Genomic DNA, 24624 nt, shown 5'->3' with positions numbered 1-24624 from the left:
GCTCCCTTTGGTTTCTCCTCATTTCATATAAGGATAAACTTTTGGTAAGGTTTTGATTCCTTCAAGTTCAACATATATTCGAATATGTTGAAACTCATTTAAAAAAGTTGTAAATTGTTCTCAACTGGAAGAGTAAAATAAATTCCAGTAAACCCCACCAAATCACAATTACCCTTCGTCGTAAACCTTCGTCTTGCCCCACAGTATCTTTTAATAATACCCCACTCATTCCTGTTGAACAGATCCGCTACTTAGGACTAAATCTGGACAAACGACTGAAATGGAATCCTCATACAAGACTGAAAGTCAGGAAACTGCTCGTCGATTCCGACTATTACAACATTTACTAGACAAACAGTCCAAACTTCCAATCCATTACAAAAAATTGATCTACATGCCTGTTATAAGGCCTATCTGGACATACGGAGTTGAGGTATGGGGCTCCACTAAGCCATTTAATTCCTCTCGAATCCAATCCTTCCAGTCCAAAATCCTTCGTAAAATCCTTAATCCTCCTTACTTTGTCACAAATCAAATCATCCATCAGGACCTCAATGTCCCCTATGTTGCCGATTTGGCCAGAACCAGATACCAATCCTTCCATAATAAACTTCCCAACCACCCAAACCAACTCGTTTCTAACCTGGCTTCTCCTTCACTACCTAATAATCCTCCTAGGCGTCTGAAAAGAAGATGGCTTCGAGATTTTCTCCTTTAGAAATGTTTTTGGAGTTTCCACATGTTTGTATCTTGTCATAATATCACTTACAGCAAATTTACTTGATGTGTATATATGTATACAGTTGTAAATAACAATAAATAAATTATTAAAAAAAAAAAAAATGTTCTCGACTTTCGACAATTCTGATAAGCAAATATACAAAAAAGGCAACTCTTGACATCTTGAAGCTACGATTTCATCCACTTCTTTCATTTCCTGCCAAGTTTGTGAAGAGAATCTGTTATTCTAAGGAACATATTATTTTTTAAATTTCTGCTTTCGCAAGATTTCCTCACTTTTTTAATCTATAAAATTATTCTGCTTCCTTATACTCAGCCATTTTTATGACTGATTGTTCATCGACATAAAACTCATGACTTTTGGAAATATTTCCAAAGTTTTCACTTCCCTTATTCCTAACTCATAATTAATACTTCCACACTGCTTGTTGCTAGACCACATTTAACTTTTTTCCAAACATCATTCCACATAACTGAATTACTACGCAATGTGTGGATGCCTATAGAGTCCTAGACCTATTAATTCACCATCTGTATGTTCCGTTCAGCTTTCCTTATCGCAAGATACGTGATATAAGGTATTTAAGGAGAGTATACTATTAGCTTATTTTCCCTGAGTGTCACGAATACCCTAAGAGGGATAAAGCTTGTTTTCAACTCTTTGCCATAAAAGTAATGATCATTCATAAACAATCTCATACAGACGAAAGTCTGTGTCTTGTTGACAGCCAATCGAAATGAATTCTATATCGAATCTGATTGTGGATGTTAAACAAAAGACCGAAAACGTGATTGAAGGCCACTGAGAATGAGACTATCACCTATGCAGGTAATGTTGGATGGAGTAGAATGTTTGAACACTACACTGCCTTTGATGTGATTACGACCGTCAAAAATACTATTACAATTTTACTTGGAGTTACTTCACCTGGAATAGTTCACCAGAAAAAAAATCAGAAAACAAAATAATATTGTAGCTAAAAAACACATGACGTGTCTTGGGTTCATTATTTGGCTGAGATGTGCTGTTTCTTAGACGAACGGTTATATAAGGTTCTGGATCAACCGCTTGGTTTTCTACCTAACGCATCGAAGCAGGTAACTACTTTACAGGAGCTGGTATGCCCCTCGCATGTACTCGCAACTCCAGAGTAATTACTCTTGAATCCATCTATGGCAGGTATTAAATAATATTACAGAGTTACAGCTGGACTTCCTATCTCCTTGACCCAGTATCAAGGAGATAGGAATCCAGTAGTTTACCTAATGAGCTACTTTACCATCCCAAAAAACTAGAACTAAAAAAATAAAGAAATAATTTTTCCTCTTTGCACTTTGTGTTTGATAATGTATTGGAATATTAATACTATTCTTCTAGATATTTATTTGAATATTTTGTAAGTTAAAACATTGTAAAAAGCTATAATGAAATCGATATCTTTTGGATTGTCGATAAGTATCATATATGATCAACACACTATCTACTATAGCTCATCGAACATAAATTTGCATTTATCAAGATTAGCATTTTTCCTTGCATGAGCGTTCCTTTCTTTTTTTTATATCAAATTATTAACCTCACCACTGAAATAGAAAAAAATGTATTTTATATATCTATCGCACAATTTCAATTTCACATTTGCTATCTTAAATCGCTGCTTCTGACAAATTAACTGCTTCATTCATCTTACAGTTTAATCTAATGAAGTGGAATAATAATGTGAACCACTAAGACTTATGAAAGGTCGGGGATACATGAACAGAACATATAATTATCTACCATAGCCGGATTCGGACCCAGGTCACAGGATTTAGCACAGTGCCCACTAACACTCTGCTCCCCTTAAGTGGGAGTATAAATATTATAAAAATCAGATCTTCATATTTAATGTAAATCAGATAAATATAAAACATATATTTAGTTTGAGTTAAATTGAAAAAGATTAATGGGTTGGAAATGACAAAAGGTGCTTATAAACTTGCACTATACTCGGCGCGCCGCGCATTCTCTTGGTTAGTGCTACTAGCCTTCAGAACGTTATTTAGTTTAAATCTATTTATAATAAATTTATAAATTCTGCTTATTTATAAATTTATCGCATTACTCGCATTACATTTTCCATCTTAGGTGGCATATAAATCATTGACCGATTATTGACTACGTTTATCTTACAGGTTAATGCAATGAGGTGGAAGAACAAATAATATAAAAAATACAGATATATAAATTGAGATAATAGGAAGAGATTAATGTGTTGAAAAATGGAGCTGAAATAGATAATGGGTAGTGTAATGATAACTTGGTGGTTGGTGTAAAGTAAATACAAACACAGAACAATATTCATTTTTGAACGTTTCATATCAATTATTTAGGTTAGTTGTTTATTATTAATATCTTTTTAAAATTTATTTAAATACGAAACTAGAGTTTGTTCTTTGTTTTTACAATACACAGATGAGTTTTCTTGAAGTCCGTAATATCGTTCTGGCCTCTGGAAAAGCGAACTTTTTCTAGTAGAACTATTTTTTTTCATTAGATAGGTAGTACAAGTAAACATTTGACCTCTAGAATCCAAACTCAAAATCCGTGTTGATCGTTGTAATATTTTTATCATTTCAGTGAAAAAGGGCTGAAGTCAAATTATCTTACTTTTCTGAAAAAGATTTTCTGACTGGTCAATTGCTTATTTAAAGACTGCCTGAGACCAAATGAAATCAACCAAATAATTTATTAGAAGATTGTTGATTGACCGTGTGTATTAATGAATGGAATATGGTCCGGGTGCGGTCAAAAAAACTCAAATAGTAAATGGGTGTACTATTTTTATTGAGCCAGCGTTTCGCCCCACGTTGCAGGGCTTCGTCAGGGCTGTTTTGATGGAAGTCAAAGTCAGAGTCAGAGTCATAATATACCCATTTACTATTTGAGTTTTTTTGACCGCACCCGGACCATATCCCATTCATTAATACACACGGTTAATCAACAATCTTCTAATAAATTATTTGATTGATTTCATTTGGCCTCAGGCAGTCTTTAAATAAGCAATTGACCAGTCAGAAAATCTTGATCATATCTTGACCATATTCCATTCATTAATACACACGGTCATTCAACAATCTTTCAATCAAGATTTTCTGACTGGTCAATTGCTTATTTAAAGACTGTCTGAGGCCAAATGAAATCAACCAAATAATTTATTAGAAGATTGTTGATTGACCTAACTATTTACTATTTTTATTGAGCCAACGTTTCGCTCCACGTTGCAGGGCTTCGTCAGGGCTGTTTTGACGGAAGTCAAAGTCAGAGTCAGAGTCATTGACAGCCCCGACGAAGCCCTGCAATTTATTTAAATACGAAAATAGAGTTTGTTCTTTGTTTTTACAATACATAGATGAGTGTTCTTGAAGTCCGTAATATCGTTCTGGTCAATGACTCTGACTCTGACTTTGACTTCCATCAAAACAGCCCTGACGAAGCCCTGGAACGTGGGGCGAAACTTTGGCTCAATAAAAATAGTATATCCATTTATTATTTAAGTTTTTTTGACCGCACCCGGACCAAATTCCATTCTTCAAATAATTTATTAATTTTGTATTTGAAAATAATTGAATTCAGCACCTATTTACTTGAATGGTATAAAGGAAACGACTTTAAAATAATAAAAAGCTTTCTTCGACAATAATTCAATTGTTCCTGTTTAAGAACTATCAGAGGTTGGGCAATAATAATTCAGGCCCAATCAACTAATTAACCAAAATCAAACAATACTTGATAATTATTTATGTATGAAGGCAACTCATAGAGGCGGTTTTCAATGATAATTCAAAGTTCAACGGGTGTCACTTATCCACTGATGTGTACGGAAAGTCATTCAAACGGCTTTCATCTGAGATTAAAGAACCTGCTGATGCGTTTCGTTGCCTTGTACTCCATCCTAAAAGATAAAAGAAAAAACTGAAGGAGTTGTTTCAAAACAATATTTTCCACAGATAATCTTTTGAAAACGATAGGTTTTTTAGGAGTAAAAAAGATAGAAAAAATGTATAAAAATAAAATAAATATATTAGTAGCAATCATTAAAGTCATCTTGTATTTTTGAAGTTCATTTTATTTAATATTATTCGTATAGATGCTCCAGATACGGGAGATGTATTGTTCCGAAAGGAAGTGAGCTAGTTCAGGGATCTACGTGGGTGTATAATTATTATCTTAATTTTATTATAATATTTTAGTTCGGTATAATTTTTATTTTTATTTCTTTTCGGGATGAATGTTCTCATCGTCCTATCGTATAATGCCTATTACTTAGAATTATAGCAGAGTGTACAGTTTGTCCATAAACAAGAAGAAAAAATTGCAGCTTAATAATAAATATATTAAGGAGACCTTTATGGCAAACAATAAAAAATATGCTTTTCGCTCCAGATAATGTAATCATAATTTTAACAGTGCACAATGTATACATAATAATATATGATATATATTATTGTTTATATGTTCATTGAAAAGCCAAGTAACTTTCTCACATATCATAATGAATAAAAGCGATTTTTTTTATTAAACTAGTTACTTAATTTCGATGTTATTCAAGAACTTATGTATATCTTTCTAAATCCATAATTGACACAATAAACAATTTTTAGAATTTTTTCTTTTTATAACCGCGTTATAATTAATCTCAGAGTTGTTCATAAGTTATTAGGAATAACTTCTTTATTCAATTCAATTCGTGTTTCAGAATCAATATCGATAAATATATAGCAGACAGATTGAAGTAAATTCATTGCATATATTTGGATTTTTTTTTAAAGCTTTGTTTAGAATATAAATCAAGAAATTGAATACCGTCCATTTTCTTAATCTCTTCTCAATAAATAAATGTGTCCTTCCAAATACGAGATCATAAAATTGTGCAATATATTTTGATATTATTTATAGCATATGAAGCTGTTAAAGACGAAGGAGCTGGATCAAGAAATCCTTGATTTTGAGCTAAATACATGGACTTTTACTCCTTTCCAACAACAGATTTATATCTGTCATTAATCTTGGTCCTGTTCTTTGTTTATTTGACCTAATATCCTTACGTGCTCCAACTTGAGACTATAAGAGCGGGTCAATACCACTCTAAAAAAACTTAAGTTCATTTTCAATTGTGTTCTCTGAATCGTTAGTGCGGTAATTCGCATTCGCAAAGAGGAGCTAGAAGTAACTTCATGGACGATTTACCAAATAAATCTTGAACTCTTTGTATTTGATATAATAGGTTACTAATCTACAAACTACCAATCCTTTTCCTCAATCACCTACTTAAATAATTACAATTCACTTTTATCATTAATTCACTTATTCATAATAGCTCCGAAGTAAAACCGAAAAAAGTTATATATACTTTTAAATATAAAAATTTAAATTAAACTAATTTTTTCTTTTAACTTTAATTTTCTTATTTAACTTCTTATTTTTGCTAATTATTTTATGGATCTTTGTATATTTATGACGAATTATTTTTGTATTTATGAATGAATATTTTGATATATTTATTCTTCTCTTTTCATAATTATCGTACCATGTCTTTAGTCGTGTAAAAGACACCCCTATGTACAAAGCTTTAACTATTTTACAATTAAAAATAATTGTGATTAATTATTAATAAAAATAATGATTGTTATGTGACTAAAGAATGAAAAATAAAATAAAAAACAAAACAAATGACATTTATAGAACCAATAAAATAAATAATTCGGCTTATGCTATAAAATAGTTTGAGGAAAGAAAGAAGAAAAAATTTAGATAAAAAATGGTAAAAATAAAATAATATCATCAGTCCCACGACCGGTCTCTGAGTTGCCACCAATTGGCTGGTAGACCTCATAAATATGGGTGGAGATGGGTGAAGCGTGATCTTCTAGTATGAGTGATTACCCATTTCGGCCGGTCATCCACCTAGTACAAGAGCCGAAAAGAAAAAAAGGCAGTTATCTCACCCCAATTTTTGATTTCATTAATGAAAACTATGTATAATTACTAGTCAAAATTGATGAGTCTGCCAGGTATAGGTAGGTGGAATAAAAAATAGCGGCTGTTTCAAAACATTAATTTTTGATTCGGAGCTCTCTATCTTAAAAAGTACCAACAACACTAGAAAATATAAGAGAACATTATTTAAAGAAGAGTAAATTTTCTGAAATATTAGCCCTAAAAAGAGATATTTACGTCCATTAATTCTCGAGATATAGCTTTTTAAAAAGCAAAATTCCTTAAAAATCTACTGAAAGATTAGTAGTTAGTTAATTTATTTTGAGAAATCTATATCTCAGGAATTATATGACGTACAGATGTCTATTAGCACTCAAATTAAAGCTAGTTTAATGGAATATAATGAAGTAGGTAAAAAAATGAAGGTAAAGGTAAAAAACCTTCGTAGGAATGGTAGTTTTCACGATATTTGCTAAAATAAATTGATTTATAGTTGTTCGGACAATAAGTTTGATTTATGAAAAACTTCATTTCAGAAACCATTGGACGTACATATGTCTGCCAGCGTTCAAATTGAAGCTAGTTAAATTTACTATAAAATAGTTAATAATGTTTATCTTTGTAGGAGTAGTAATTTTTATGATATTTGACAAAATAAACTCACAAAATATTAATTTCTAGTTGTTCGTATAAAATGTTGGATTTTTGAAAAATATATCTCTAGACCCATAAGACGCACATATGTCTGCTAACACTCAAAATAAAGGAAATTTAACTTACTATAAAGCAGTTTATGATACTTATCTTCGTAGGGGTAGTAATTTTTATGATATTCACATATGAATATAAATTTGGCAAATGAAAATCTGTTTGAACAACTATAAATCAATTTATTTTAGCAAATTTCATGTAAACTATTACTCCTACGAAGACAAACATCATAAACTACTTTATAGCTCATTAAACTAGCTTTAATTTGAGTGCTAATAGACATCTGTACGTCAAATGGTTTTTGAGATATATATTATTCAAAATAAATTCATTAACTACTGATCTTGAAATACAAACTTTTTATGAAATGTTGCTTTTTAAAAAGCTATATCTCGAAAACTATATTACGTAAATAACTCTATTGGGGCTCATATTTTAGCAAATTTGTTCTTCTTTAAATGACTTTCTTTTAGGTTTTCTTGTGTTGTTCCTACTTTTTAAGATATAGAGCTCCGAATGAAAAATTAATTTTTTTTTATCGCTTTGAAACATCGCCATTTTTTATTCTCCCCACCTATACTTGGTCGACTCATCAATTTTGACTAGTAATTATACCTATTTTTCATTAAAGTAATCAAAAATTGGGGTGAGATAACTACCTTTTTTCTCCTCTTGTACTAACCCATCCAAGTGCTGACCACGCTCGACGTTGCTTTATTTTTATCTCTTGCAAACATTTAAGCCCAAACGGCTACCCTCTCCCCATATATAATATATATTGTATAATTATAATAAATAATTATAACATATACTTATATTGCATATTATTATTTATATATATAAAAATATGTATAATTTATTTATCACAGATAGGATAAGAAGAAAAGAGAGAAATAAATATGGAAAAAAATTGTGCATTTTTATTTTCATGTTCCTCGTTAATCTTTTCTCTGTTTTTTATTTCTACTTCTATTTCTATCTTGTTTGCTGAGGCTTAAACGTAACCATACAATAAAAACTTATTACCTTACTTCGTTTTTTATTTCTAACTTTTCTCACTAACATCATAACCTTGATTTGTCTACGTCTAACTGCATCTCCAATTTTATAAATGTACTAAATCTTAAATGCTATAGCTTAAAAATAAATTTGAAGAAAAATCTTTGAAAAAATCTACTGTAGATCAGATCAGGTGATTGTTTGCCACGGTAAGGTGTTTCCCTAAAGGGTCTCACCTTTAGCAGGCTAAATGCCAAACCTCTCTCCTCAGTGCTCTCCCAACTAAACTTCCATTCCAAGATGATTCCTGCAACAAAACAGTAACATTTAACATTCATTAAGTTATTCATAATGTAATTAAATAATCAAGAATAAGACCATGAATGAATTAAATCGTCCGATTAGGTTCTACTTAAATCCAAATACGATAGTGAATGCCACAGGATTTGGATTTGGAAAGTTACAAGACCTTGTTTTAATGTATGATATCATCGAAATAATTATTTCTAGTGTTTATTCTGGTTTCACTTAAAAAAATAAAGTTCACTTAATAAATTAATAAGTTGAAGTTTAATTAAATTAAATCTGTACCGCTATAATCCATAAAAAGTCACGGGGTTCAGTACTTTGTAAGGATATACTGTTTTTTGAACAACGGTTGTACGAGGAGGTGTTTTACTTAAGATCAAGCTCAACTGCCAGGTTTTTCTCAACTAAGGGTACATAGTTTATAGAGGCATGGTGGGTCCCAGGTGGGCTCCCGACCACACAGTGTTGACTCACAACTACGGTACCAAATTAAATATTATTTGACGAGAACTAGTAGTTTGTAGCGGAGCGCCTCAGTCACTGACGTACCCCGCCCACTGATATGAAGTTGACAAGATACAATTTCTGGTCTAATTAAATTATTATGTAATACTTAATTCAATTCTAAGAACATTCCTGAAGCCTACAATTTGATAATGCAGAGTTAGAAAAAAACGAATTTTAAAAATTTTATTTTATTTATCTTTCCCAGAAGAACTCAGGCAACTTCGATTTTGTAATAAGTAATGAATAAAAAGGTAATTAAATATAACGTATGATAATTGGTATTAAAAATTAGCATAATTTTACAAGGACAACTAGTATAATTTTGGATAACAATATCTAATAAATAATCATTCCCTTTATTGTCTATTATAGTGAAACTAAGGGTTAATATGGTCTTTTGTTCAGTGCGATGTGCTCGTTAAAGCCAATTGGACTGGATCATCCCGTTTTATGATTAATTCAATTTGGAATGGGGAGTTGGGAAGTTTTAATTGCACTGTTCCTAGAAAGTGGATTGGAAAACTAAGAGCGGATAATAAAAAAAGGAGGTTAGTCTTATGACATTTTTGATTGATTTTCTATTATAGAAATTTTATATAAAGGTTTTTATGTAATAACCCTATAGAAATCAGGCTCAAATTGATCCAATAGAGATTTAGGAAACAAATTTTAACAGCGTGCTAGTTTTGATCGGGGGGGGGGAGGAGAGGATAAAAATAAAGTGATAATTTCCCTCTCATGTAGAAGTGGGCTGGTAATAGTTGGTATAACTCCCTCTTCTGCCCTATTTGAAAACGAAATTATAATTAATATTATCATTGCTTTTTTATACCTAAATTTTAGTAATGATACAAGAAAATAATTAAAGAAACTCTTTGTTTGGGACTGCATCTAGTAAAGCAGGAATGAAATAAAACTAGATAAATTTGAGGTGTTTTATAAAACTTTTATTTTATATAGTGTTTATAAATTTAGAATTGAAGGGGTAAGTGTATGAAGGGATTATGTTACAAATAGTAAATTTCAAGAAAACAAAGTTCAATTTTTTTTGGGGGGCTTGTTATGTTTTGGAAGTGCACACATATAGGCCCCTTCCACATAGGTATCTCAAGTATTACTTGGATTTTGAGGTCAGAGTACCTCAGACTTGTTAGATAGACACCTACCCCCTTCATCCCCACTAAAGACTCAAAAAATCAAAAAAAGTTACATAGGTCTATCATCCACTTCTCCTTTCGATTAATACCTTCTATGAAATGATTGAATTAGTAAAAATTATGTCTTTTTAAGACATTTTTTGGTTTGCGGTATAATGGGTATGTTTTGAGAGATAACTTTTTTTTATAACAACCATCCTTTTTTTGTATTAATATTTTTTATTCCAACTTAAGATCTTCAGTAATAAAGGAAAATATAATTTTCCTGCAAGGTATTATAAATAATGGAATTGTGGAAAGTGTTTATACCAAAATATGAGGAGACAAGGAACGAAAAAAATGTTGATTTATAAGTATAACCATTTATCGATTCGAGGCGGAACGGCGTTTCGGTGCCTTTCTTTATTCTTTCGCCAAATAAGAAATTCTTCTTTGTCTTTCGCCCTTGGAGCCTTTAAATGTGGGGGTGCATTAAGCCAGGCTTGCCAATCCTCTTTATTAACGGCGAGGTTCCTCATGCTATCCAATAAGTCTAGATTAAAATTAATCCAAACAATGTTTTTTAAAAATTAATTCAAATTATTTTTAATTAAATTTATAATTACTATTGAATTATTGAAAAAAAACAACACAATTGGACTATAAATACCAACATCAGAAGACAGATTGCAAATGAGTATAGGTTTACTGGGAACAAATTAAGTCCAATTTCTGTTACATAGTATGCATAGTCACATTTTCGAAAATTACGTCTAATAGAGAGTTTAATAATTAAAAATGACTCTTAGTTTTTATCGAAGATAGAATTTGGGCAGATCAGGAACCACACATTTCTTTATTTCGAAAAGAATCAATATAGTAACAAAAGATAAATGTTCAACGGAAAATAATCTAGGATAGTAATAGCAGAAAACTTACGATTATTTTTTAACTTATGACATAATTATTTATACAGTTACATTAGCATTGAGTCGACCCTGTGGGTTCTGGGACATACTCAGCTTCAATAAAGTTGGTAACTTTAATTGGGGAACAAATCTGGATGTTGTTTCTAACTGTCGGACCCGCATTCAAATCCGGCTGCAGCAAAAAATTATCTATTCTGTTTCCTTAGCCGTGAGTCAAACCTATGGATTCAGAAGCCTCAGTGAAGTGGGTTCCCTTCATAGAGGAGTATACAAATAAAAAATCTGGGGGTTGGGTATGATCCTGAACAATTCATCTCATTGTACAATAGTTTAAGAAACAGAACTTCCTTACAAAGTTATAAACTCCTGACCCTTTATGAGCTGTAGCGATTCAGTATTTCGTTTTTAATAGTGTTTTATACTTTAAATTGCTCTAAATAGAACTCCAACGATAATATACATTATATTCTTGCCACAGAAGAAAGATATTTATTCCGGGAGACCGGGAAGAAATAATAGTAAAGCCCACATCCCGGAATCGAAACTGCATCGCCTTACACACGCGGAAGCTCTATTCCAAAGGCTTGCAATAGATTATCAATTATTCTAACAGAGTACATAGTAGTTAAATAAAAGTAAACAATCAGGAAGACAGAAAGCCTATTGACATCTTGCAATAGCCTTAGATAATTGATATAGATGGGTGAAGTGGCGGATATGGTGGGCAGGAAGGGATGAGCAGAGCCGGGAGCCCAGCCACGCCCTGCCGCCACCAATCGATAGCGGGCTATTGTGCACCCCTCCTCCTTCCAACTGGCAAAAATATATTTCACACATCTTAGAGCCATTTACATATAAATAAATTTTTGTTAGGTATTGAACTCACTCAAGCCTTTACATCACAAGCGCGTTACATGTATGCCTAATGTAGTCAGTTGAGAACTGTACGGCCAATCCTAAAATCGATTACTCATTCAAATGTTTTACTGTTCAAATAAGGGAGCTTAAACATTTTAGATATTAACAATTTATTTTTCTATTGTTGACACTATTTTTTTGTAGACATTTATTTGCAACTAGAGGATTTTAACTTGAAATCAATTCCACTAATGGAAGACTATTACTACCGAGAAGCGGCAACCAGAGTAACGTTTCCTCACTTTACCGCCTTGTCGCCTTAAAGCCTTTCTTTCAAGATCCAATTGGAGGAAAACGCTACTTATTTTTAAATGTACTTTTTAGACTTAATGCTCCATGCAAGTGACGTAATTAATTGAAAACTATATACAAATAAAAATATCTTGACTGATAAATATCGAGATAGTTTTGTTATATTTATTTTTTTAAGCTTGTTAATTGAATAATATTAAAATAATGGTCGGCGATGATCCCAATAAACACAATCAAATTCGTCATTTGGAGTGGAATTGTTATCTCTGCTTCAACATGTTCAAGATATCTACAATTTAAACTTCATGATTTGTCGTTTGAGAGTAAAGTCTACAACAGGATGAGCTGTTGTTAAAATATGGCTGTATCCAGAACGGGAGTTTGTCCCAAGGGTAGGCGAAAGTAATTGACGACATTTGATTAAATTAGTAGTTGACCAATTTCATCAAATTTGTACCTGATCGAACGAACCGTATCCACACAATCTCAGAAAATATCATCAAAATCAAAAATTTATTTATATATTTCATATTTCATCAAAAAACGTACATATTCGCCTTTCCGTACGATTAACAAACAATTTTTTTTTACAGACAAATAGATATGGAACCAAATTTATTCCTTGATGTTTAAAACATAAATGCTAATGAATATTTTAGATTCTGTGGACATAAATTATATAAATATACTTTTGAATGTATTTTTCGAAATTATACTTTGAACCTATATTTCAAGGTTAATGATTCTAGTTTGAGAATAAAATCTATGGAACGAGCTCTTGTTGAATTAGAAAGGAGAATAGAATAGAATAGAGTTTTTCGCATTTGCGAAAGTAGTTGACGGAATTGATGAAATGGACGCTGCACCCATTTTTTTTTACGAATCCCCAACTTTCCTTTAAATTTGGTTTTTATCGGATGATCCTTTTCCGAAGTATAGGTGTCCTGAGGAAAATACGTAAATACGGGATCAATGTAGTGGACGGAAAATCATCGGATCGAAAATTCAAACCAACATGAAGAACCAAAGTATAATAATTTGGGTTAATACTTGACCGTGGATTTATATGATGAGAAGATGGTCAGTGAAGAACACAAATAAGTAAAAACATATTTATTAGTGTCAACGTTTCGGTCAGAATTACTTTATTTTAGATAATTTTCATTTTGTACATATGTCTACTAACTAGATTTGCATATGCATGTTATTATTTGTTCTTTCCTCTTACTTAATTTTATTATAACTCTTCTCATACAGCCTTTATCTTCTTATAATACTTAAACTATTCATGTCTTTCAACACTCATTATATTAGTTATTTTCTAATCATTCTGTATATGTTTTTATTTATTAGGTGTTTTCTTCTTTCAAGGCTTGAAATTCTCCCCAAAAATAAATAAGTTTTTACTTATTTGTGTTGTTCATTGACCGCACACCCAAACATCTTCTCATTATATAAAGAAAAAAATCGTTGGTGAATTCTATTTCATATAAGAATCTGCGATTATCATAAGAATCCGTAATCATGACAGCCGCATGGGTTCCCGCGGGGATTCCAGGGATACTCAAATTTGAAATTTACTATCATTTGGTTCTTTGTATTGGTTCGTTTTATACAATTTGCGCTATCAAAAACGTAGAAATGTTTTTTGCCAAAATGTTTGCGGCTTTCGGTGATTTACGCCTTCAAGTTCGGAAAAATTACGCATATAAAACCGATTTAAAATGAGATTTCCAGTTTAAATATCCCTTCCATTGGAAATTTCAGTGTTAAGTACGCTGGAGAAGAACTGGTTACAAAATTGACTTCTTTCATCATATTTGATATCTTGTAAGTTTCATTTCTATTAGAAATGAGTGAAACAAGTTTAAGTTACACCCTATATTCTACAAGTTGTAAATATTGTTTTTTTATATAGCGGTAATATTGACAACTAGCTAACTGCTTTAAGTAATTCTTTTTGTGATACATAAACCGTAATTTGCTGATATCTTCGTTTTAGTAGTTTTTTAAATTAACTTTCTCATTCAGAATAAAATTGATCTCATCCTTAATATGTTAGTGTACCTCCAAAGTGAACCAAAACATTTACAATACAGAGATGTTTTAGCTTGTAAAAGTTTCATTGCCTAATTTCTTGAAATCCGGTTTATATCGACTACGAAGCAGAAAATCGAAATATCGCATTCTTTACACACTTTGGTAACCAAATAACCTAATTATCTTATTCGTAGATTTGTGAGAAAATGTTTCGAATGAAACTTGTTAAATTTAGGATACAATTAATTACAACTTTGCTATGTGAAGTATTATTTCATAATCGTTGGCTCCAGTGCGATTATTATATTTGCATCAAAAACATTATTTCTTCTTCAAAATTTTTTAATTTCGTACTTTGTAGAGAATAATATTTTCCATAAAATTTATATAAGATGAAATTTGCTTAAAATTACTTGTTAAATATGTTTATCTTGAGTTTGTTTTTACATCAAGAAAACAAAAATGCAATACAATGCTTTCACTCCCATATTTTTATAGTTTGCAATAACCCAATTTTAGAAAAAACGGCTACCTAAAAAGGATCCTGCCATGCATAACATATCCCGTACGTATGGAATCTGGAGATGGTTAAGTGTGTAGTGGCCCTTAATATACAAGAGCTGGAATGGGGGAGGATGAAAAGTTGTCGAAGGAGAGAACCCGGTGAGAACAAAGAGAGATCCAACTCGTTAATCTTCTCCATTTCACTTTAAAAAAATTGTCGCAAAAAAAGGATTTGATCACTGCAGAAATATATAGTTGAAGAGCTCTTCCTGAAAGCACTGTTGGGGGAACTGTGAAATGAATCCTACTGGAGATTGGTGCAGAAAATGGTCACCCTCATTCTATTCAAGAACAGATTGGTAGAGGAGAACTGCTTGACGATCCATTTATAAAGACCGACAACAAAACGATTTAAACTATCCACTTTTCTTGCTTTTATATTTTCTTTTCTTTTAATACAATATACATGTATATTTATTTATTCAATGTTCCTTTATTTTATATTAATTAAAAGTGATGTTTAATGTTTGCAATGGTTGGCCAATCTGGCACATATTTCTCTTTATTGCCATTTATTTTAGAGCCCTAGGAAGAATTAACTACAGGATTATTTATTGAAAAATCGATGTTTCACTAAATTAGGTTTATAACATTCTCGCTAATCATTATAAAAAAAAAAAATCAATCAAAAAACCTAAAACAGTTTTATCTAGTATTAATTGTATGCAGAATATTCTTCTAAAAAAAAAAAAGTATTATTTAAAAGATATGGAGAAAGAACTAAAGTTTTTTATGGAAAAGTTGTTTTTTATTTTGCTCAACTTAGGGGATCATAGCGCCGTTGCCAATAGCTATGAAATAAAACTTAACATATCAAAGTTTTAGTAAATTTTATCCTCAACCAGTTTTACAAAGATTTTTATAAAAAAACAAAAAAACAAAAAAAAAACATACAAGGATATAAGATAATTTAAAATGTTTCAGGTTTTATGGTCACTATGTACGATGTCTATAAATAATAAAGTCAGATAACTTTTTTTAACTTAACCTCTCATTTTCTTCCTCTAATTCTTGAACTATCATAAATATTCGCACTTTTCTTTTCGAGTTGGTTCTGAAACTTTTTTGCTTTTTAGTTGGTGTACGATTTTCTAGAAGATCTGACTTTATTATTTATCATATTTTCCTTACAAGCAAAATTCTATTCCATTGCATTTGATCTATCACTCCACTGCTTTCACCATTGCGGAAACTTTTAAATATACTGAAGATTACCAGTAGGTTCATGTTAAGCCCGTATGATGTCCATTATATGGTTATCAGGTAGACTGGTGATTTTTCATTTATAAATAAAAAAAAATTGAGTTTTTTTTAATGTAGAAGAAGATGGGGTACGACGAAGGTCTCCCTTAACATAGTCTCAAAAGCCCTTTATTGTATATAATATTATTCTTAAGTTATGTCACTCCTCCCCCACAAAAAAAAATTTCTTGTTATTATTAGCTACTATGTTATATTTAACTAGTAAAGTTCTAAAAAAAAAAAGATAAAATAAGGAACTAATATTGGTAGGGACTAATATTGCTAACTTGGGCAGACTGTAGCAAAGTGCTGGCCAGTCAACAAACTAACAACTGTTGACCAAAGCTGTTTACAGGACGGCCGGGGTAAGCTTCCCCGTCAACCCTTAACAATGTGTGCACTGTCCCCGCAGTTTTCAAACTAAAGTGATATTTTTATCAATCGTTCCTTCCTCCTTTAATAGTGAAACAGTGGCAATTTGAAAAGTGTTTTGTGTTTATTCAGTCAATTTAGTAGAATACCTACGCCACTATTTAACTGTTTTTAGTAATATTGGTAAAATATGATAAAAAACATAAACTTCAAACTAACCGTGAAATTTGTACTTCTAAGTAAAACTACTTGATACACGTATTTTAGTTGATTCAAGGTATTATTAGTATATAATTTTATATAGATAAATCATTTTGAAGAAGATCTTGGCTGTAGTAATGTAAAATAGAAAAATAAAATAAAATAGAAGTTTTCACCTCTGTTTATTAAAAAGTTACTAACTATTTTTATTTCTTCTTCACCGCAGCCCTGACCATCTCCTTCAAATGCACTTACGGTGAATCATCTGTATATATCAATAAATAAATGTCATATATTAATGAGGAATGTGAACAATATAGAAAAGAAAGAATTTACAACATTCTAATCGCTGTAAGGATAAAAGTAATTCTAAATAAAAAAAAAACTACGGTAAAAAAAAGGACATCATTTTTAATTTTAAGGATGCTAAAATTCATTATAACGAAAAGAATAGCTATTGAAGGAATTTTATGGAAGTCATAGCAATTTCTCAAAACCAAAATAATTTTAAATTTTGAATTTAAAAATTTAAATTCAACATATGTGGAACTGCTAAATAAACTGAAGATATAAATAAATTGACCTACATTTCACTAACAAAAAATGTGGTACGATGCGTGCGTATCACAACTTTCACCTACCACCTAACAGACGTCCCCAAGTTGTGTGTAGATTGGTTGGCTATTGTTAAAGTTGTCGCTGTTGACTTTCCAAAGCAAATAATACAATAGAAGGCGAAAAATATGAACAGAAAATTTTTATATTTTTATTACTATAATGTATTTTAGTTTTTCCCGATGTGGAAATAACGTATATAAATTTTGTTCATACCGAGAATAAAACAGTTCAACAGACTATGACGAAGCTGTAATCCTATCGAGAAAGGTGTTTCTCCATCGAATCGGTTATTTATATTTTTGCTAGTTCTCCTTTAATTATTCATAAAATTATGTAATATTTTGTATTTATTCATTGTTTATTAAATTATTAGTATAAATTTTTCCCAAATTAGGAATAAAACAACATATTAAGTTAGTTTTAAAATTAGTGTATCTTTTTTTAAAATGAATTTTATGTGTAATATTAATTAATGTATTGTTGATGAAAATCCTTACAAAAAAACATGACAACTAATACTACTAAGGAGTAGTATTTATGGAACCAAAAATTTTTAATAACATGACTGGAGTATCAAATTAAAAAAAAGTTTGAAAATGGCCAATGGTAATTTGTTAAAATTGGTCAGTCCCGAGATTTGTGATCTGGAAGTAGTTCATTTTGCCATTGATTTGTACCATAAAAATCGTACCATAAAAACTACTACATAATAATACCCACTACAACATAATTACAAATTCAAAGACTCCTTAAAATGTAGGCAACTATAGAAGAAGGAGACAGTGTGGAAATCGAAATATATGTATATATTTAAGTTAATAACAAAATTTCTGAAATAGGGGTCATGGAGAAAATAAATGAAAACAAATATTATGTTCAATATAACAAAAAAATATAACAAAATAGCTTTATTGAAATTTGTATGTTTAATTGCAAAGTGGATAGTAAATTTTCCACAACCAAAGAAACTGTTTAATCCTTGGTGTTGGGGTTACATCGTAACCCTAATGGAATAGTGAACTGGAACTAGTAAAAATGGAAGAAAGATATAGAAACAGAGCATCAGTGCGCCAATCATGAACGGTACACTAACAATGCTGTTCTCCTTGTAGAGTTTCATATTTATCTTATAAATGACATGATTTGCAAGTAAAAGGTTAAACAGACATCTATAAGAATTTAAGAAATGGTTTGAAAACAACGTTTCAAATTGTTTAAATTAATATTCACCTAAAGATTAATACTAACATAAACACAATTAAAAATAAATACATTCTGAAGTTTTGATGAAGTGACAAGTCGTCGTAATTAAGGAGAGAACTTGGCCAAATTATAAATTAAATGATAAAATTCAGAAAAATAATTTTTCAAAAACCTTCCATGTGCCATAATACTATTTATCTGTGCATGTAATGCATGATGGTCTATTCTTGTATATGGGCTATTTTTATGTTGACTTATAATTATGACTGAATAATGTACAGAATTCTAGAAGGTTGGTGTGGAGGTGGTAGATTTAATAAGAAAAATTAATTATAAGATAATTAAAATTTGAAGCAATTAGTAAGGGAAAATTAAACGAAAAGACTAATTAGAGATGGAGGGAGGTAGCAAACAAAAGGAGGAGGAGGAAACCATGATTTTAAAAGCTATTCTTAATTTCAATAAAATGAAATTGGCATCACAATAGTTAAAATGTATTAATTAAATATTAAATTTTCTAATTGTAAATTTTTGTTGATCAATCTTATTGTATAATACAACATATGGCTATAAATTGAACATTTTACTTTCATATTTTTACATTCATAATTATAATAATAATAAAGCGAAGTCTTTCTGTGGCTTGGATTGATTATAAAATATCTCGAAAGGATATGCATCAAGAATTTCTAACAATGCTCAAAATTAGGCTACGAAAAGTGCTCAAAACCCAACTAACTGGGAAGCAAAAAATCAAGGCCATCAACACCTGGGCTATACCAGCTCTTAGTTATAGGATCGGCATAGTGCAATGGTCAAACAGGAGATGGGTCGCCTTGTACGAACAACTCTAACACAAGAACGGACCCACCACCCAATATCATCTAAAGCTCGTCTGTATTTACCTAGAAAAGAAGGAGGACGTGGATTGCTAAATATTGAAGAAGCTTGCCGCGAACAGGAAGAGACCCTACACCAATACTTTCTCTCAAAAACAACAGGGGTTTATCTTGCCATCACAAGGATGGGGTCTGGTTTAACTGCACTTAATCTGAGCAAAGGTGTTGAATCAACAATCGCGGTCGGTGGAAATCTTCAAAAGATACGGATAAGCCTGTACCTATCTGTTTACCCACTATAACCACCGCCCATTACTTTTTTGTTCCTCTCCACGAGACAGCCGTTAGGCATTACTTCATGGAGGGAAATGGCTGAGTGCCGCCTCATTTTTCTCTTCGCATGGTTTTCATATTTCCATGCTAATCCCACTTTCTGGCCCTCTCATTAGCTCTCAGCCCCTTAAGAACGACTGTGGTGAATCTCTCCACTGTGTCCTAATGCTGGTCTGAGCGTAGCTTATGGCTCAGTACGCTTTCTGGTGTGATGCTTCCTCCACATGCTCTCTCCGATTCGCTTCTTACTGCCGCAAAAAAAAAAAAAAAATGAAAGAGAAAAATACATGCTCTGCTGTTTCCTTGACATTCTGACAGGAAATTTTGCGCTGTTGTCTAACTTAAATTGGTAGGCTCGAAACCATCCATGTCCGGTCAACAGTTGCGACACATAAAAGTCTACCTCACCTTGTCGGCGACCATACTACAAGCCAACATCCGGTATCAACCTGCAAGTCCATCTTCCGTAATCTGCAGCGTCCCAACGCTCTTGCTACTGATTGATGGTTATATCCAACTCTTCTCCTCTTGAAACGCTAAAACGTCGTCCATAGTGCCCATTTTTTTCTTCAACAAGAAGTTCAACTGGCGGCATTCTTGTGTGTGTGCCACCTACAACGCACACCGCCACATAGGATACCGTTCGAAAAGCACTTACTGTCCTTAAGGAAACTATGATAAACTGAAACCTGTCGTTTCCTGTATGATTTGGTAACGATCGGTTCTTTCCAAATCAGTGCTGCATACAATATAATGGAGGGAAGAACAGTAGCAAGAAGTCTTCTGTTACTTTCTATGGGACCTCCAACGTTTGGCATAAGGCGTGACAATAAGGATGATACTTTAGCAGATTTGGCGCTGATATACCACATGATTAGTATACATTTTTTTTTATCTCAATAACCTTAAATATGTATATTATTGCAACAGTGGTAAGTGAAAGTGCTATGTGTACCGCACCAGATTTAGTAGATTATTAGCAATTTGCCTTTAAGGGTTAATAAATAACGTACATGATAGAAAAAATGGCCTGATACAATCATTTCAGTCAAGCTTTCGAAAAGACCGATCCAGAATAGACCACTTGATAGCATTGGAGACAGAAGCAAAGCCATTGTAATTCCAATAGAGATGAGCAGACCCCTTATAAGGGAAATATAAAGATGGGTGGCAGTCTAAGTGGGATGAAAGTCTTGCGAGTAAGCTGAAAATTATAAAGAAGGTAGTTGGAACCTGGAGTTCGACCGGCCGCAATTGTCTTTGAGGAGAGGTTGTGCTGACTAGACTGAGAATAGGATAATAGGAGAATAGGAAGACTCACTCATTACAAAGGAGACGCCATCGAAATGTTAGTACTGTAATAACAATATGACAATAAGCCACATTTTTCAGGGGGAATGCCCATACTTCCAACTCAGCAGTTTTAGATGAAAACCTTCAGCCCTTAGAAACGATAAAAAAAAAAAACCCATTAGAATCGTTATTTAAATATGATAACAAACATAAGAGATTCATCCCTTGTATAAGTTTTAAAAAATCGATCGATGATCGAGTAGAACAGCTGACCGATTGTATATATATAGACGGATAGGCTCCGCAAATAGATCAGTCTTTGAGAGTACTTCAAGCATTTTATTTCACACACCTCTCCTATTATTTTTGGTTTCACATCAGTAAAAGATAACTTATATATATATACAACATAAATAAAATAGTAAATTGAATATTAGCAAAAATTAACAAGAATTAAAAGGAGTTGATGACCAAGGAAATTTTACGCCTTTAAACAAAATAGAACAAATGAACATGAAATAAGTAAGACTGAGTTTGAAAAAGGTAGAAATAATGTGGGAAGTAAAAAAAAAAAAAGATTTCTAAAACCTAAAAATGAACAAAAAACTAAAGTTTTTTCAAATAATTTGTTAATTAAACAACTATAATAAATACTAAACTCCATGTTTCCCAAATTACAACCATTCTTTTAAAAAATTGTGATATTCTCTTCAAAGCAAAACAAAAGTAACCTAGATCGGAGCTGTATTAGCAGCAATACGGTGAATTGGACGTTTTATCGATGAAGTCTATACATCTTCTCTAAGATTATAGCCACTTATTTGAAAAATAATATCATTTTCAAATTAAAACCGAAATTATGAGATATCAGAAATTTTTATGCTTAAATACATAATACGATTGATTAACACAACAATCACTATGAGAGAGTGAATTAAATTTTCAAAGTATGTTTTTCTCGCCATCGAATTTAGTATATACAACACTGAAAAAAAATTGTGCATTACTTACTTTGTAAAACATATTTTAAACAAAAACACATTATTTTCTTGAGTGGCATTATAATGAATAATTTGTACATTTAATATAAACCTCATAAAGTTAAATTTAAGACAATGCAAGAGAGTGTCGCGGACCACACCTATTTACATATATAAGAGATTATAATATGATTAGTCTATAACCCCTCCTCCCCCCCCCCCCGCTCAACATAAAACTGAAGCGTAACTAGTGTCAGTGCCTCTCCACACACAGTGGACGTAACCTTATCAACCTTAAAATACATTCGGGTAAAACAACGATTTAGCACGTGTATATGTTCTGTTTATATTGTACTTGTAACTATTTTCTAAAAAATAAAAAATTAGTCTATAAATAATTGTTTTTCTTTGTTCGTATGAAATTATGATGTCTAAATAGTATTTGAACAAAGTATCAAAACTAAGGATTTTGTAACTCACTGTTCGTAGTAGTCATTCCAAATTTTCACTCAATGCCCCAAATGCGCAATATACGGACAATATATAAATTGCGAAGGTACGGACAATATATAAATTGCGAAGGTATGGACAATTCATAAATTGCGAAGGTACGGACAATATATAAATTATATGATTTTTCTTGAAAGCATTATTGACTTGATATTATAAACTATAGCTGAAAATAATATTTCTGATCTATCGTTATATTTTAATCTTTACCGCATACTTTCAAATAGATTTTAAGTAAAATGATCAATGTCTATTTTGTCTGATAGAAACAGATCATCATCAGATTTTGACTGTAAGGCCTTAAAGTATTGGACGTAAATATCGGTTCCCAACGTGCCACAGGAGCACTGGAAAAAATCGAAAAGTTTGTATCTATAAAACATATTTTATATTTGTAGTTCCAATAAAGATGGAATAGTGATTTTATTACCAAAATATTCTTATTTTAAACGCAAAAAAAAAAAAAATCATAATACTCACGGAATAAGTATCATGGGGTAATAATCATAAAATACAAAAATAGTAATATTTTGAAGGAAAACCTAGGTTTTTTTTTAATCAACCTCAGATGTGGATTCTCCATTTAAAGAAAACAGCTAATCTCAGCTTTAATGAAAATAAAAAAAAAAAAATAACAACAGATTTTTTTAAAAATTTGGCTACTTTTTACATTTTTCTCCTTCAATGTTCAGCGTAGAAACGTAAATCAGGTAAGATGTTACAAAAAGTTTGCATATTTTTCAGATTCTGTAAAAATGCGAAATGTTCGTCCGAAAATAAATTTTATGAAATCGTTTCGTTTAACTACCTTCATATTAGGAATATATAGATAATTTAGACCGAGAGGATCATTCATTGTGGAAGGCTACCCGACGTCTATTGGATAAACGTAAAAAAATGTAAAGTCTTGTAGACAATGATGAATTCATCACCATTGACGCCGAAAAAGCTGAATTGTTCGCTAATTTCTTTGAGATGACATTCTCCAATACAGAAATAAGTCCGAATTTAGTCACTGATGAAATTGACAAGTATCTAGATCTCCCTCTCTCAACAGTTCAGCCCCACCTAAATTCGCGACCCCAAAAGAAATCCAGGACCTGATTATTAAAGCTCCGGGTAAAGAAAAGTCCTGTCCATGATTTGATCCCAGTCATAGCAATCAAAACGTTTCCCAGGAAAGCTGTCATTTTCATCACGTAAATTTTTAACAGTTGCCTTCGTACTGGATATTTTCCTGATACGTGTAAGAAAGCCGAACTCATAGTAATTCACAAGCCTGGTAAGAACGCTAAAAAAATCAACAGCTATAGACCTATTAGTTTATTACCCATTTTTGGATAATTACTGAAATCAGTTATAAAAAAACAATCTTTTCAAAATAAAGTTCTAAGAATCGCAGTTAATGCTCAAGGGTAACCATAAGAAATAGCCAATTGCATCGGGAATTACAAATAGAGTCAATAGAGGATTACATAAAAAAAGGGTTCATGAAGTTCCACTCTCAGTGGAGTTAAGGAGCAGTGGCCTACAACCTGGGAAACCCAACCTCGACCTGTAGACTGAAGCCCAGGCATTCAGGCATGCAGGACATTCTGTTTCCTGACTTTTAATTATTAATAACATTAGTTTTTTGTTTTTTTTTTATTTATTTATTTTTTTTTATTTATTAAATACCTTCATTGTGCTAATTTTTTACAAAAAATAAGATTATTTGAACAAGTGAAATTAAAATACTTCTTAACCAATGCCTTAAAGGCAGTAGATAAAAAAAACACTATTTCACTATAAAAATTAAATTTATCGATATAATAAATATATTATATAAGTTTCCATCAATAAGTTTCCATCAATTCCTTAATAAATAAACTTACTAAAGTTACATATTAATAACTTAATAAATAAATTTGCCAGTGCAAAACGTTTGACCATGATTCAACACTAATT

The 24624-nt window shown here is 31.5% G+C and overlaps 1 protein-coding gene across 1 annotated transcript in view; it reads right to left on the bottom strand.

Annotated features, from left to right (window-relative positions):
- LOC106690530 (melatonin receptor type 1A) overlaps positions 1-24624 on the bottom strand; it is a 57023-nt gene that overhangs the window by 12272 nt on the left and 20127 nt on the right. The window contains exon 2 of the mRNA XM_014435980.2: positions 8668-8738. The gene's annotated coding sequence lies outside the window, so the exon portion shown is untranslated. The remainder of the gene's footprint in view (positions 1-8667; positions 8739-24624) is intronic.

Source organism: Halyomorpha halys, unplaced genomic scaffold (genome assembly GCF_000696795.3).
Source record: "Halyomorpha halys isolate HHAL.00 unplaced genomic scaffold, Hhal_1.1 Scaffold1751.1, whole genome shotgun sequence".
Classification (NCBI taxonomy): Eukaryota; Metazoa; Arthropoda; class Insecta; order Hemiptera; family Pentatomidae; genus Halyomorpha; species Halyomorpha halys.
This window is presented reverse-complemented; position numbering and strand designations above follow the sequence as displayed.